This window comes from Sphaerodactylus townsendi, linkage group LG12, assembly GCF_021028975.2.
Source record: "Sphaerodactylus townsendi isolate TG3544 linkage group LG12, MPM_Stown_v2.3, whole genome shotgun sequence".
NCBI lineage: Eukaryota > Metazoa > Chordata > Lepidosauria > Squamata > Sphaerodactylidae > Sphaerodactylus > Sphaerodactylus townsendi.
In genome coordinates, this window is record NC_059436.1 from 9,694,260 (window position 1) to 9,710,650 (window position 16,391).

The window sequence follows — 16,391 nt, forward strand, 5'->3', positions numbered from 1 at the left end:
ACTGCTGGTTTAATATAAGGCAAAATGATATGTTCTGAAGTGCAAGGAATACTGCAGCCAAAATTCAATTGCAAGAACTTTAGACTTCAAGCATCTAAAACAATTAGAAGTGGCACCATAGGGCCAAACCAGAGTATTGACAGAACTACAGAGAAGGGAAATGCCACAAGTTGCCATTTCTGTCTTCACTCATGCACTGTGATAGAAAAAGTCACAACTGGTGAAAATCTGCCTTTGGTGCAACCATCCTAAAAGGCAAAGGATCCTTCCTAATTTCCAAAACATGGAGGGTTGTGGCATTCCATGCTCTGTCAAATTAAAGCAGGCAATCCTGCCCATACTATATTGCAAGTCTTACTGAATTCAGTGAGATCCTGAGCCTACAAAAATCAAATGGAAGGGGGGGGGGTTGTTAATTCTTGACTTGCATTTCATGCATCAGAAGTGCAATACGTTGTAGAGATCTTGTGAGAAAATTTGTGCCATTTCCCTCATTAATTCATTCTGCTATTGAGCCCTCCACACCTTCTTAAACACTTTCTGACTTACGCACTATTTTTTACCCTGCTCTGACAAATTGGCTGTTAAATTTCCCTTGCACCATCAACAGGCTTATGTGGCACTGCAAAGTCGTTCCAGCACCTTCAATTCCTCTTGACACCAATGCTGTCTCCTTCCAAAATCATCCCCTTTGACGAGCATGATGCTGACTGAGAATATTGTTGCAGACTCCCTTGTTTTGATATTAAAGTCATAATGTGGGTGTTGTAGACCTCTGCATTATCATAGAGAGCTAAATAATAGATGGGGTACACAAATCACTTAAGTTGCCAATACAGTATATGAGCTGGCGAATCCCTATTGATTTCTGTGGGGTTAGCTCTCTGACTGTAAGAACAAGCTCAAATTGCAGCTGTGAAAAGGGCCACTGCATTGCTATTGGCCCTGCTCCCCTGCCTTTTGCAGCAGGCCAAGGCACACAACAGTTTAACGGGTAAGGAAAAGCTTAGCCTGCCAATATATTTGGGCACAGGGATGGTAACAAGAAAGATGGCAATTCAGCTTAATGAGACTGGTGCTGAAACCAAATGCTACCCATTCAAGAAAAGAGGGTCCAAAATTCCTTGTTATCAGTTTGCCACAATTGTCCCTAGAAAGGCCTCTAATTAATGCATGCCAGGCAGAAATTCAACAGAGCAAGCTGTTCAAAATATGATAGGAGCATATCACAGCTGCATCTGAATGAGAGCACAAGCCCCTCATGGCAACATCAAGCAGTATGGGAATGGCACATGCACAGACAGAGTTTGGGAGATTCCCAGAGATTTGGGGGTGGAGCTTGCAGAGGATGAAATGTGGATTATGGAGGGAGCTCTGAGGAGATGTGATGTCACAGGGTCCACCCTCCAAGGCTGCCATTTCCTCTAGGAATCAGATGTGTTTCCACACTCCCACATTCCTGCTGGGTGACCTTGGCCTAGTCACAGTTCTTCGGAACTCTCTCAGCCCCATCTACCTCACAAGGGGTCTATTGTGGGAAGGAAGGGAAAGGAGCTTGTAGACAACGTTGAGTCTCCTTACAGGAGGGAAAGGTGGGGTATGAATCCAAACTCCTCCTTCTTGGAGAACTGGTTTCTGTAGTCTGGAGACCAGTTGTAATTCCAGAGAACTCCTGGTCCCACATGGAATTTAGCAATCCTACCACATACCCACACTGCTGGCTGCTATCACACCCTTGGCTTCCACACGGTTCTTTTCCCTTTCTATTCCACCAGCACAAAAGTGACACTGACTCTGCCAGGTTCCCTTTCTTTTCTGAGTCACACTGTAGCAACCCAGCACTTAGACAGGAAAGGGGGAAAGACCTTCACAAGGGATAAAAGGACCCCCCATTTTGAATCTACAGCTTAGCCCTGCTCCCTCCCTATAGCCACATGGACGCTTCTCTCTGCAACCACTTTGCAGACAACTTTTTCAGCCCAATTAAAACAGGTTTATTTATAATCTGCTTTAAGGGGAAAGTCCCAGGAATGCCACAAATCATGCTCAGAATTAGTAAGAACATCATGTTAGGCATTCCCTCTTTAATGAGGGGCTCCCAGCTTTCCATGCTAGGGGGGCTCTTCATGCGCAAGTCAACCATCTCTGCCTTGTGGCAGGCACGCAGAAAGTAAACAGATGAAAAAAACTTACTTGTTGAATATCTGTCTGACATGCGTTCTAATAAGTTTCCTCTGCAGATAAAACTTGATGAACCCTGCCAAAGGGAAAACAATGTGTGTGACATAGTCAACAGACTCAGGAAATGAAATGCTCTTTGTTAATATAATCTAAGCTCTAGATAGGGTTAGCCGCCACACTCTGAATTTAAAATATGCACAACACAATACATGGTTGGGGGGTAGGGTTGCCAACTCCAGATTTGGAAGGTCCTTGAGATATGGGGGTTGAATTTGAGGATGGTGGAAATTCCATGTGATGCTATAGAAACCCAGAAGAAGAGTTTGGATTTATACCCCACCTTTCTCTCCTGTAAGGAGACTCAAGGTGGCTAACAAGCTCCTTTCCCTTCTTCTCCCCACAACAGACACCTTGTTTGATTCCGCATGGGCCAAAAACATCAGTGTGAAAACGGTGTGAAAACAGTAGAAATCCTTTTACACCGTTTTAAACCCTTTTACACCATTTTCACACCATTTTCACACTGCTGTTTTTGGCCCATGCGGAATCAGCCCTTGTGAGGTAGGTGGGGCTGAGAGAGCTCCAAAGAACTGTGACTAGCCCAGTGTTACCTAGCAGGAATGTAGGAGTGTGGAAACACATCTGGTTCACCAGATAAGCCTCTGCCACTCAGGGGGAGGAGTGGGGAATCAAACCTGGTTCTCCAGATTAGAATCCACCTGCTATTAACCACTACACCAACCATCTTCTTCAAGGGAACTGATCTGACGCTTGGAGGTAACTGTGCTTCTGGGAGATCTCCAGGCCCCACTCTGGGCAGCCTGTCACACCAGGACAAGAACAACTGTGCCTATTTTTCTCATTTATAATTTTCACAGATACCAAAGCCTTTTACATCTTTCCAGTTAGGACATGGCAATGCGAAAAGAAGTATTATGTATCAGCTTTTTTCATCCTTGTATAGCAGCACTTTGGAGCCATTGTAAAAAGGTGGGCAACGGAGAAGAATAAGATTTATTAACTTTGTTTACAGCCCGCCTTTCCCACTCAGACTCATGGTGCAAAACAAGGCAAATCAAATAGCACGAGACATCTAGTAAATAATGCAACAAGACCAGGATCGCAGAATCAGGAACAAGACACCGCAAGTTTCAGATGCAATATTTCAAACAAAGCAGAACATGGAATTGCTACAGTAGAAAACAACGTGGTAACACAGCATGCACAATAAACAGATAATACACACCATAAATATTTGTTGATTCTTATTTGAATATAGAACCTCAACAACAGATACTGTACAACCACACTTAGGAAAAAATACTTTGCAGTATTTAGCCACGGTAATTTCACAGCATTTATGCATATTTTAAAACAATAATTAGACCAGAGGCAACAGGTACAAAATTACTTTCCCTTTGGCTGACCAAGTTCCCTCTGGGGGAGGGGGATCTCCCAGCTCTTGTTTCCTGAAGCCATTCTGGTGATTGGCAGGAGAAAAAAATTCACCGAAAGGCAATAGTGTGATGTCACTTCTAGAAAAAATAAACAGAAGTGACATCAGTCAACTTCTGGAATCACCTGAAACTCTTTGCTCTTATGATAGACCTTTCCACACCTTTGCATAGCAAGTTCCATGCAAACACTTAATGATTGGTTCCCCACCCTGGGCCATGGACAATATACCACTATACTTTCCCTTCTCACTAGACACAGTGTGAAAAAGACTTCTCTCTGTGATACACCTCTGAAGATGCCAGCCATAGATGCAGGCGAAACGTTAGGAACAAAATCCACCAGACCATGGCCACACATGGCCCGGAAAGCCCACCAGAACCAAACGGTTGTTAAATTATTTGAATCCCACCACTGGATGGATTGTATGTGATTGCTACAGTTGTTACCTGCCAATAAGCAGAGATGCAGCTATAGCAGGGATCCCCAACCTTTTTTGAGCCAGTGGACACATTCAGAATTTTGAAATGGCAGGCACAAAATGGTTGCCACAGGAGGTTGAGCCAGCCACAAAATGGCTGCCCTAACTTCAGTAACACACTATAGAGATTCTTGTGCTGTGGTGGCAGCTGCTGCCAATGCAACATTTAAAAAATCTGCACAGCCAATCACATCTTCAATAGTCAATCAGAAGCCTTGCTGGGAAAAGCCCTGCCTGGCACCACCTGCTTCCTAAAAACGTTTGGAGATTGCCAAAAAAAGTTTCAGTGGGTTCCACAGCGACCACAGTCACCATGTTGGAGACCTCTGAGCAGGAAAGGCCAGCTCCCAACAACTATTCCCTGAGATCCTTCAACCAGAGATGCCAGGAATTGAAAACAAAGCATCTGCTTGGCCAGAAAGCCGCAGAATTTCTCTCAAAACTGCATAAGCTGACAGGCTATTAAAACGTTTGTGGGCTGGTCTATTCCACACAAGCAGGTCTAGCATGGTATCCATTAGCAGAAAGGGATGGAGGTGGAAAATTACATCAGGATTCTTTATATTTTATAGGGACAGGATTGGAAGCAGCAACAACGGGTGAGCCAGAATGGCTGACCAACCAGTCATTATTCTCAGCCCAAAGTTTGAAGCAAAACCACCAGGCAGTGGATCAGATTCTAAGACATTATCTCTTGTGTTAATTTCCTGCCAACTTTGGACGATGCAATTAAGACCCCAGATAACTTGAAACACTTTTGCTGCTTTTATGGTGAGATGGATTATAATCCTAATTTGAAAATGCTTCTAAATGGGCCATTAGCCACTGCTGGCTTCTCTTCAGGTCAAGCTAAACACCTCCCACTACTTTGAGGCAGTTGGCAGTGAGAAGATAACTGCGCTCACCTCATTAGATATTATTGCTTTTGCAGCAGTGTTTAAAAAAAAAAGGAGTGGGCGGGGGAGAGGATAGATGACAAAAGCCAAGCATCTCAGAGATGGATTCCTTGGCTATAGAGGTTAACCTTTCAACATGCTGCAGGGGTTTGGCTATAGAAGATTCTTTGCCCGTTTTATAATATGCAGTAATGCAAAGTTTGTTTTAAAGATTGCAACATATAGTTCACCAACCCATTAGATCAGGGGTCCCCAATGTGATGATTGGGGGCACCATGTTGCCCGTGGATACCTTTTCTGGTGCCCAGCAGGTATATTTAGGGGGGGATTTTGCTCTCCTTACAGCATCATGTCCGCATCTCAGAAAAATGGTATTTTGCTTCATGGAGAAAAACTGATATCAAAACAAGTCATTTTTTTTCTTATGGTAGGTTTTCTGCTAATTTAATAGCAACATGATATGAATAACACTTTGTTGTGTTTTAATAGAAAAGGCACTTAGAGGTGGCTTTTCAGTGCTGTTTAGGACCAGGCATGATGGAAGGCTGATGGTTCTTCTTTTGGTCTGCTTCTACCTGTTCCATCAAAGGTTTGGGCACCTGGTTCTGGAAGTAGTTCCCACAGGCCTTGTATGAGACAGCCCTTTGCTTGGTCCCAGTGGGGCAACTGTGGGGGAATGGGGGTTTAGTAGTGATTCTGGGCCCTGTTCTGGACTTTGCACAGGGCTGCACAATCACTAACACGACTATCGAAAAAAGGATCATCAGAGCAATCCTAAACAGAATTATACCTAGAGTTGCCAGCTGTAGGTTGGAAATACCTGGAGATTTTGAGGGTGGGGCCTGAGAAGATTTGGGGAGACAAGGGACTTTGATGGAGACCAACTTCCAAAGCAGCCATTTTCTCCAGTTGAACTGATCTTTGTTATCTGGAGATCCATTATAATCCCAGATCTCCAGCCACCACCTGGAAGTTGGTAACCATGTTTTGCTTTCTGCCAAGTCAAGTTAGACTTGGAGCAACCCCTGGTGGGGTTTCCAAGGTAAGAAACATTCAGAGATGGTTTGCCATTGTCTGCCTCCGTGTCATAACCCTGGTATTCCTTGACCATCTCCCATCCAAGTGCTGACGAGAGCTGATCCTGCTTAGCTTCTGAGATCTGAAGAGATGAGGCTATCCAGATCAGGACTAAACTCTGTGGTAGTGAAAAGTGCTGTCAAGTCTCAGCAGACTTATGGCAACCCCATAGGGCAGTGATGGCGAACCTTTTCGAGACCGAGTGCCCAAATTGCAACCCAAAACCTACTTATTTATCGCAAAGTGCCAATATGGCAATTTAACCTGAATACTGAGGTTTTAGTTTAGAAAAAACGGTTGGCTCCGAGGTGTGCATTACTCGGGAGTAAGCTTGGTGGTAGTCGGTGGCTTTGCTTTGAAGCCCCTGTGTAACTCTTCCAACAGGTGAATCATGACCCAAGGAGGGTTTAGTCAGAAGCAAGCCCCATTGCCAGCAACTGAGCTTACTCCCAGGCAAAGAATTGCGCTTTTGTTCTTCGCATGAAAATCAGTGAGGTATAACAGCGCTTAGATCTTAATTGAGCCCAGCGGTCTTAGGTTTAATACTAATAATCGAGCCCAGCGGCCCAGGCCAGCCTAGATGTGGGGGGGGGGATTCTGTTTGCGCATGCCCACAGAGAGGGCTCTGAGTGCCACCTCTGGCACCCGTGCCATAGGTTCGCTACTACCATAGGGTTTCCAAGAGATATTCAGTGATGGTTTGCCACTGCCTTTCTCTCTGCACTGAGAAGATTCATGTGGAGGAGTGGGGAATCAAACTCATGTCTCCAGATTAGAGTCCACCATCCCTAGCTACTATACCATGCTGGCTTTCAATCCTGCTTGTACCTGTCTAAAATCTTAATCCACTCAATTTAATGGGGTTAGAAGGGTGTAACTGCTTAGAATTGCACTCTGTGTCTGACTGCTGTAAACCAAGAAGTCAGGAGCAAAAAATAATAATTTGGCAACCCTTTTTTTAAAACCATGAGAGCAAAACTGACAGCAACCATGCTGTGAAAAGACTAAATTGTTATTCTTAAACAAGGACAACCGTATATGTGCAAAATCGAAGTACATTCTTTTTGCCTGTTACAAAACCTGCAAGGAAAAAAAATGTAAAAATTCTTCTGTCCTAACACAGCAAATCTAAAACATTCCACAAAATACTTTTGGATGTACAAGAAGGTTACGTGTTTATATGTTTGCGTTTAATGCAATTAATATTAATTAATGTCAATGGGTCATGTCCTGCCACGGGTTTTAAAACAGATTTCCCTAAAGGGGTTGAAAAGAAGTTCTGTTTAAAATGTAATAGCACCATATGGCCAATATAAGATTTTTTTAAAAAAATATTATGAGACACAGAAAGAAGAGGAAGGAAGAAAAACGCAACAGCAGTAGTGGGGGAGTGAGGACAAATGGCCGGTTGATGCTTCTGTCTTGGCTATTTCCAGGAGTTCTAGCAGAATTTCTTACAAGCAAGAATGAGTGGGTAATGGTTGTTCTCCAGCCCTGAGTTCAAGACATCTTCTCGTCCATGGTGGCAGCAACCTGTGATCCAAGAAGTACCGCCCTCCCAAGATCATCTGCTGTGTCATGAGCTACCCTATAGTTTGCTTCCAGAAAACTTGATTTCTTCCTCCCTGACAAGCCAGCCTGTCAAGTTAGATCTTCCTCAAAGGGCCTAGCAGGCATTTCATCTACTCCAGAGGTTCTTGTTGGGTTGCTGCCCTGGGGTGCAGCTAGTAGCCAGGAGCAAGTAGACCCAAACCTCAGCAGGCGGCCAAACTGTAGCTTAGGAAATTACTGGAGATTTGGGAGTAGTAGTGCCTGGTTAGGGGAAGAGTTTGAGGAAGGGGTAGAGCTCAACAGGGATGTGATGCTGCCGAGCGTGTCCTCGAAGTGGGCATGTCCACTAAGAAAATTGACCTCTGTACTCTGAAAAACAGCTGTAATTTCAGGAGAACTCCAGGCCACACCTGGAAGTTGGCAATCCTACCCCTGCACAGAGGACTTGGCTCGAGCCTTTCAGCAGCAACGGTGATTGATTTTGGCTCACCAGCTGTCTCCTCCCACAACACCACTTGAGGCAATGTGTGAAATGATGCCCAATTCCCCTCACCTGCTGAGTGACTCCTGCTGTCATCTCTCTGGGGACTGATCAGCTAGGTTTGAGTTTCCCAGTCTGCCCCTGGGCTCTGTTCTATGCACCCTCATTTTCAGAACCAGAGCAAGCAAGCACCACTTCCAGGGCTAAGTTCATAGGCCCCCAGCATGACTATGTTGAGTGCCATAGAGCCTAGTGACACATTTCCTGGTCCTTACCAAGTGTTTTTACAAAGTGAATGGGGCTATTGGCCATTAGCGATTTTGGACTGTGTGGATTTTTAACAGTACTGCTTTGGTAGTACCTGCCACCACATCAGAAGGATTTTCACAGTGTGATTGAAAATAAGCTGCAGGAGCCATTTTTGTGGTTGACACCACGTCCTGTGGCAGCCATTTTGTGCAGCCATATTGTGGCTGCACTCACCAGGTTGTGTCAGAATTCTAAAGGTGCCCACAAGCATTGAAAGTTTGAGGGGGGAGGGGCTGGCTTTGTTTGTGATGCTGAGGCCCAAACCAGACTTGACTTCAAAACTGTCTTTGTATTTTAATGCTGATTTGCAACCCCAGGCAGCTACTTTGAAGATGAGAAACCGTAGCTGCTGTTAAGTGACATTCTCTTAATTCCTCTGTATCAAGGAATTAATACAATTTCGCCCTAAAATCCAATAACCTGTCCCCAACCCTCCCCATTTTTGAGAATTCATAGTCAAGTTCTGATCAATGTCATGTATGATCAAAGAGAAATTCAGGGAAGGAGCAAGAAACAAGATTCTGCAAAAAAATTCAGAATTTTATGGCAGCCACTCTTCCCAAATCTTCTTGTCTTCCTGCAAGAGCAGGAAGTCCAATATAAAAGCAGGTGTCCAATATAAAACAACTGAAAGAGGTTAGAAAAGAGAAACTAAAGAAAAATCTCTTTCAAAAGAGAAAGAAAAGAGAACAAGAGGAATCAATGCATATGCACTGTACAAGTAATTTTCTTAAAAAAGACATTGCCTTCCTGATGACAATGCTAGAAAACCACAGAAAGCCAAAGATGGAAAGAATTTAACCCTTTCATTCTGCATTTCTACCACAATGTCTTTTAAGTAATATTGTAGTTGGGGGCTAACATGATTCCCTGCATTTCCAACTAACAATATTCCCTGTATAATAAAAACCCAGCAGGTCAGAAAGAATGCTAGGATAAAGGTTTTCTCCCTGACATCTAGTTTTCCATTTACAGAAAATGTTTATATGTACCTGCATCTACAAAAGCAATTTGACTGGGGTCCGTAATATGGAAGGGGATGGAATGAAATTGAGCAGGGCTAAATCCAACCCTTTATCTCTGACTCTCTCATCTGCATTCAGACACAGTCTTGACAATGGGAATCTAAGGATACCTCTGAGTCCCCAGAAGCAGTGGGAACCAGAAATCCTCCTTCTTCTCCCACCACAGGATATGTCCTCCCCCATCTCTCTGCTGCTGTTTTCAAAGATCTGTGTCGTTCAGAGACTTCCATTCAAAGAAGCGGCTGTGAGACAGCTGAACTTTTCACTGTGTGCAGGTGCTGAGAAATTGAACCTGAACTTCAACTGAAGGATTTTTTTCCCCCCTTCAGCTTTCTCAGGACTGGTGTTGCTTGAAGGACTGAGTCCTAAATCAACTTTATGGGAGCCCACTGTCAAAGATTGCTCTGAAGTGTCATGACATTTCTCTGGGCAGCTGCAATAAAGATATCGACCAATCTTTTTTAAACTTGGGAGGCTGTGCCTCTGGGCATCAGGCAAGTTTTGTGAATTACTGACAATAATGGAGTGTGTCTCGGTTGGAGGCAGTCAAATAAAAGGTATCACAGGTTTAGAACGACACTAACCGTCAAATACAGACTTCCTTTTTGAGACTGTTCACCAGATCAGAACATTAATAATCTGGACTGTTTTGTGAGAAAGTAGAATTCCCACTCAAAGCTAATATTATCCTTCCGGCTCCACTGGCTAAGCTGAATACCAAGAGCTACACGAAGCCCATGGATTCTGGAGGCACAGACAATGGCTGGGTGCTGCTTCCACATGGGGATTTTTCCGCACTGGAAACCCCTGAATTAAATGAGAACGTCCACATGATGTTGTGCTCATTCTGAGTGCAACTTGTGGGCTTCTCAGAGCTTTGATTTAGGTCAGGGGTGGCGAACCTATGGCACGGGTGCCAGAGGTGGCACTCAGAGCCCTCTCTGTGGGCATGCGCAAACAGAGTCGCCCCCACCCACCCCCACACATCTAGGCTGGCTCACGCTGGGCTCAATTACTAGCATTAAACCTAAGACCTAGTTTTGGGGAAGCAGTGTAGGTAACCCTGTTAAGCACTGTTAAACCCCACTGATTTTCATGCGACGAACTAAAGCGCGATCCTTTACCTGGGAGTAAGCTTGGTTGCTGGCAATGGGGCTTGCTTCTGAGTAAACCCTCCTAGGGTTGTGATTCACCCTTTCGAAGAGTTGCACGGTTGCTTCAAAGCAAAGCCACCGACTACCACCAAGCTTACTCCCAAGTAACACACGGCTCAGAGCCAACCGTTTTTTCTAAACTAAAGCCTCAGTATTCAGGTTAAATTGCTGTGTTGGCACTTTGCGATAAATAAGTGGGTTTTGGGTTGCAATTTGGGCACTCGGTCTCGAAAAGGTTCGCCATCACTGATCTAGGTTAAAGGGGGTCTGCAGGGTGGCTGAGAATGGAGGATTGATCTGGATTCTGCTCCCACAGGAACTATGGGAACAGGGTGCTTCACCTTGATGCAGGCAAACTTGCAGCCATGAACCGTCCCCTTCCCCACTCCTTGGTCCTTTAAAGGGCTTTCAGCAATTTTGCTTTCAAGCTTCACTGCACAGCTTGCCATGGAAAATGGCTGGAAGTGGGGGGATTCAAGCCATGGGGGTAACCTTTGTGTCTGGACTCTGGTGGAGAAAAAAATGACAAGGGTGTCAGCAGCAGCAAGTGGGGATGTGGCCCGTGCAAATATTGGGCCTTTCCCCACTTACGTTTTGCAGCGCGCTACTCTGAGTGCGAGGGATTTCCACCCCGAGGTCGTGTTCCCCTCTGCTCGGGGCACTCAGAAGGTGCTGTTTCTTCAGCGTCAGAAATGACGCGCGCTGAAGGGACGTTAGAGTGCAGAGTTGGGGCGGCTGCATTGTCGCTGCCCAGACTCGTGGGGAGCACTGCTGGACCACGCGCTATTTGGGGGCAGTAGCACGCAGCAAACGGTAGGTGGGGAAAGGGCCATTGTTTCCCCAGGCTCCCAATCAAGCTCCTGTCTAAATGCCCCTGCAACAGCTCAGATCTGAGCGTTCATTCTTCAGGGTTCTGCATCTTCTTCAAGATCTCCCAGAAGGTACATTTCTGAGCGCGCGTGAGAGTGTGGCTGCAACTTATCTGAAATGGACGTGATTACAAATAACTGTGCATGAACTCTAGAGCCATACTGCATCAGACCTTGCATGTCTGTGATTGGAATGCCCATCCCCCACTACTCCCAAAAATATGCTCAGGAGGAGGGCAATTTTAAATCAGAGTGACAGTGCCTGTTTCTTTGTTTGGAAATGGGACATCTGCACTGCATCAGCTATGTACTGAGAATCACACTCAGACCATCTAGGTAAACCAAGGTGGCCTGCGGGAAAGTTTTTTTTCACACACAAGTGCCTGAGGTCCCATGGGCAAACTCCATGGCCCCAAATACAGGTTTGGTATCTCATTGGCTGATGTGATCTAGAATCACAGAGTCGGAAGGGGCCATAGAGGCCATCTAGTCAAAACCCCTGCTCAATGCATGTCTGTGAGAAACAGCTACAGCCATGACTTTTCCCAACCATGCCCACCCTCTGGCTTCCAAGATCCAAAAGCTCTTCTTTCTTATCTGCCAACATTTGCATCCTGCCTTGCCCAAAAAGACATCTTCTACAGTACAGTCAGTGTTCCTTTCGCTCTGCTGGCCAGGCTACAATGTTCTAAATTTCCCACCAACTGGGAACGTGGCCACTGATCTGTTGGCGTGTGAGGAAGGAATGGCCGCCACGTTCAGAATTGCAGAGCATTTTAAAGCAGCCTAGCCTGTAACCAGCCTGACCTGTGGTGGCATGAAGGGGGAGAGAATGGTCTTTCTGCCTGGAATGCTGCCCTGACTTGAACAGTGTCCTGAACGTAAGAGTCTGTCTGAATTCAGAACTCCATCTTGGGGCTGTGTCTGACCTTTCGGGCAAGACTGCCAAAGTGACCTCTCCCCTCAACCAACCTCATGCCTCGCATGTACTCAGGAAACAGCATTTGAATATGAACAGCAGCACGCCTGGACAAACCAGTTCTCTTTTGTCTACATCTTCCTCTGACTCACCCTTCTCGTGACCATCTATATAGTAACCCCATTAAGTCGCTACCTGTTTATTGGACAACGCCAGCGAAACCCATCAAGATTATGCAGGTCAGTGGTCTAACACTCAAGACCATTGCATCACCTGGAACAGCAGAGAAATCCTTTGTTCAAGGTTTTCCTTTGCTCCCAAGACAAGGCATGTCTCATACCCTAGATAGGTGTTCAATATTGTCACACACTACCTTGTTTGATAATATTGTTCCATCAGCGCTGATCACCTAGAGCCTAGTGCTGGTCCATTAGGTCTCTATCTCCTGGATGTCCACTACAAAACTTTATATAATCTTTCATGTCCCATTCCTTCTCTCTAGATATATCCAACACCTGTCTTTCACCTCTAAATTACATCCTAGGAAACCTTGTATGTGTGTGTTTTTACCCCCAGTAACTTATTGCGAGTGGGAATTTACTTTATTCCATTTCTTATTTTCTCAATAAAATCTTTTTAAAAAGACATTTATTTTCTCTGCTGGTGTCTTAAGACAAGCTAAAACCCATATACAAGGGCTATATATTTAAGTTTGCTTTGTATATTTTCACTGTATACATAACTTTTTTAAATGCTTTTTGAGAAAGAAGGAGAAGAAGAGTTTGGATTTATACCCCGCTTTTCTCAGCTGTAAGGAGTCTCAGAGTGGCTTACAAATTCATTTCCCTTCCTCTTCCCACAACAGACACCTTGGGAGTTAGGTGGGGCTGAGAGAGTTCTGAGAGAGCAGTGACTACCTCAAGATCACCCAGCAGACTTCAGCAGACTTAACTGGAGAAGTCAGGGATTGGACCTGGGACCTTCGGTATGCAAAGAAGGTGCTCAGTCACTGAGCCATGGCCCTCCCCTTAAACACCTCTTCAAATCTCCAGGTACGCAAGTGGTATAGACAGCTCCAGATATGAAACAACAGGGCAGCCAAGTAGCAAAGCACTTAAGAGTCATCCAATCAGCATTCATACTGCAAACCTCTCTGAGCCACACTGGAAGAATGGCTGCCATGGGTTGCATTTTTACATTCCCTCGTGCCTGTTTTATTACTAAATTAATTCCCTGACACGCACTAGCAGCTTTATAAATTTCTTAAGGAACCAGAATGTATGTTTTTTTATGAAAACAAGTGCATCTCAGAGGTATGCAAGATGGCCAGCTATTTGGATATACGGCCTTGTCAGGAGGCCGTTCCAAAAACCAGTTCTCTCATTTGCAGAACCAAGACCATATTGCAGCATCCGTCATGTTTGCCAGTCTGGCTGGATCTGCGGCATATATCTGGTCACAGCTAAATTTAGAGGGTGTTCCATATGCTTAGCAGGTGCGTGTCATTTTTGCTCGCGAAGGTACAACATTTCTCCTGAAAGGATAAAGAATTCAGCGCGCAAGGTGGGACTAAATACAGAGCTTGGTGAAGATGGGTGGGCAGGTGCTCCCAAACTAACAAGGCCCTGTTGGCTCCTGCGAGCAGTCGAGAAACAGGTCATTGAGTCCTGACACTGCAATTGTAAAGCTTTGACACAGCCTCCTTGATACTGCATCGCGTCTGCCGACTGTAATTCAAAAGGAGATTATTCAGCCAATGAGACAGATGGAGAAGATTCCTTTGCAAGACACACGCAGCCAGATTGCTATCCGTACAGCATGTCAGTGTGACAAACATCATTCACGGAATCACTTGGAGCGGCTCCTTTTCTTCCTCCCTGTCAGGGTGCCTTTGGAGATTTTTGGGGGGCATTGATTTATAATAATGTCTTACAGTTTGTGGCTGGGAATACAGCAGAGACCTCTGAGCGCCTTGTAAATCAGAACCCAGGATAGTCCTCGCACACTCATTATTATTCCGCGAGAACCATGGAAGACAAGGAGCTATAAAACTGTCTTCGGGGCTAAGTTGTTTCATCCAGATTTGGTGTCAGCCAAAAGAAGATGAAGAAGGAAAAAAAATTAGGTCTTTGGAGACTGAATAATTGGAATAGGGTAGATAAGTAAGGGTGAGCATAAAACTTCCATCTTGATCTCCAAAGTGTAATGAGAGTTTGCATGCTGATGGAATGGAAGGCCGAAGGAAGAAACCAAGCCAATGATACGATTTCATTTTCTGCAGGTCCAAAATGATAAGGCAAACCTGTTAATGGGGGATGGGAACTAACTGTGGCATAGTGGTTAAGAGCAGGTGCATTCTAATCTGGAGGAACCAGGTTTGATTCCCCGCTCTGCCGCTTGAGCTGTGGAGGCTTATCTGGGGAATTCAGATTAGCCTGGGCACTCCCACACACTCCAGCTGGGTGACCTTGGGCTAGTCACAGCTTTTTGGAGCTCTCTCAGCCCCACCCACCTCACAGGGTGTTTGTTGAGTGGGAGGAAGAAGGGAAAGGAGATTGTAAGCCCCTTTGAGTCTCCTATAGGAGAGAAAGAGAGGGATATAAATCCAAACTCATCTCTTCTTCACAAGCACAGGCCGTTTGGGCCCATGTAGTCTGCTCTGCAATGAGCATACGCTACCCTCAGGTCAGATTCTTGATCGCTAGAAGAGCCAACCCAATCTGCCATATTATCCACCACCACTGCCTTCACTACTTCCTTGCAGCCCGCTTTTTTGCACTTTTCAAAATATTGGTCTCCTGTCTTGGGTCCAGTGTTAGTTCCCTGAATAGCTGGCCAACCAATAGATCTCTACTGCTGGTGTTAATGTTAAAAATGTTTAAAGAAAAGCATTTTAGATCACTCTGTAATGAGTAGCCATGCCAGCAGGGGCTGATGGGAATTGTAGTCCATGAACATCTGAAGTGCCAGAGTTGGACGCCTACGCTTTAGAGAGTAGACTTTCCGGCATTGTATCCCACTGAGGTTTCTGTCCTACCCAGGCTCCATTCCCAAATCCCAGGAATTTCCCAATCTGGATCTGACAACCCTACCCCTGATCCCCCACCAGTAGACAGGAGTCACAATGGAGAGATGTCGGGAGTGGTGTCCCCCAAGGATCCGTTTTGGGACCAGTGCTCTTTAACCTATTCATAAATGACCTGGAAGTAGGGGTGGGTAGCGTGGTGGCCAAGTTTGCAGATGATACCAAATTATGTAGGGTGGTGAGAACCACAAAGGATTGTGAAGAGCTCCAAGCGGACCTTGATAAATTAGGTGAGTGGGCTCAGAAATGGCAAATGCAGTTCAATGTAGCAAAATGTAAAGTGATGCACATAGGGGCAAAAAATCCAAACTTCACATACACGCTACAGGGGTCAGTGCTATCAGTCACAGACCAGGAAAGGGATTTAGGCGTCTTAGTTGATAGTTCCATGGGAATGTCAACTCAATGCATGGCAGCTGTGAAAAAGGCAAACTCTATGCTGGGGATCATTAGAAAAGGAATTGAGAATAAAACTGCAAAGATTGTCACGCCCTTATATGGCAGTGGTACGACTGCGACTTGGAGTACTGTGGTCCAGTTCTGGCTCACGCGATCTCAAAAAAAGGATATTGAGGAGACAGAAAAAGTGCAGAGAAGGGCAACAAGGATGATTGAGGGACTGGAGCACCTTCCTTGGCGAGGAGAGGAAGCCGCAGCGCTTGGGGACTCCCTTTTTTTAGTTTGGAGAGGAGGCTATTGAGTGGGGATATGATTGAAGTCTACAAAATTATGCATGGGGTAGAAAATGTTGACAGAGAGAAATTTTTCTCTCTTTCTCACAATACTAGAACCAGGGGGCATTCATTGAGAATGCTGGGGGGAAGAATTAGGACTAATAAAAGGAGTTCACTTCTTCGCCTAACGTGTGGATTGGTGTTTGGGAAAATATGCCGCCAGCTGCAGGTGGT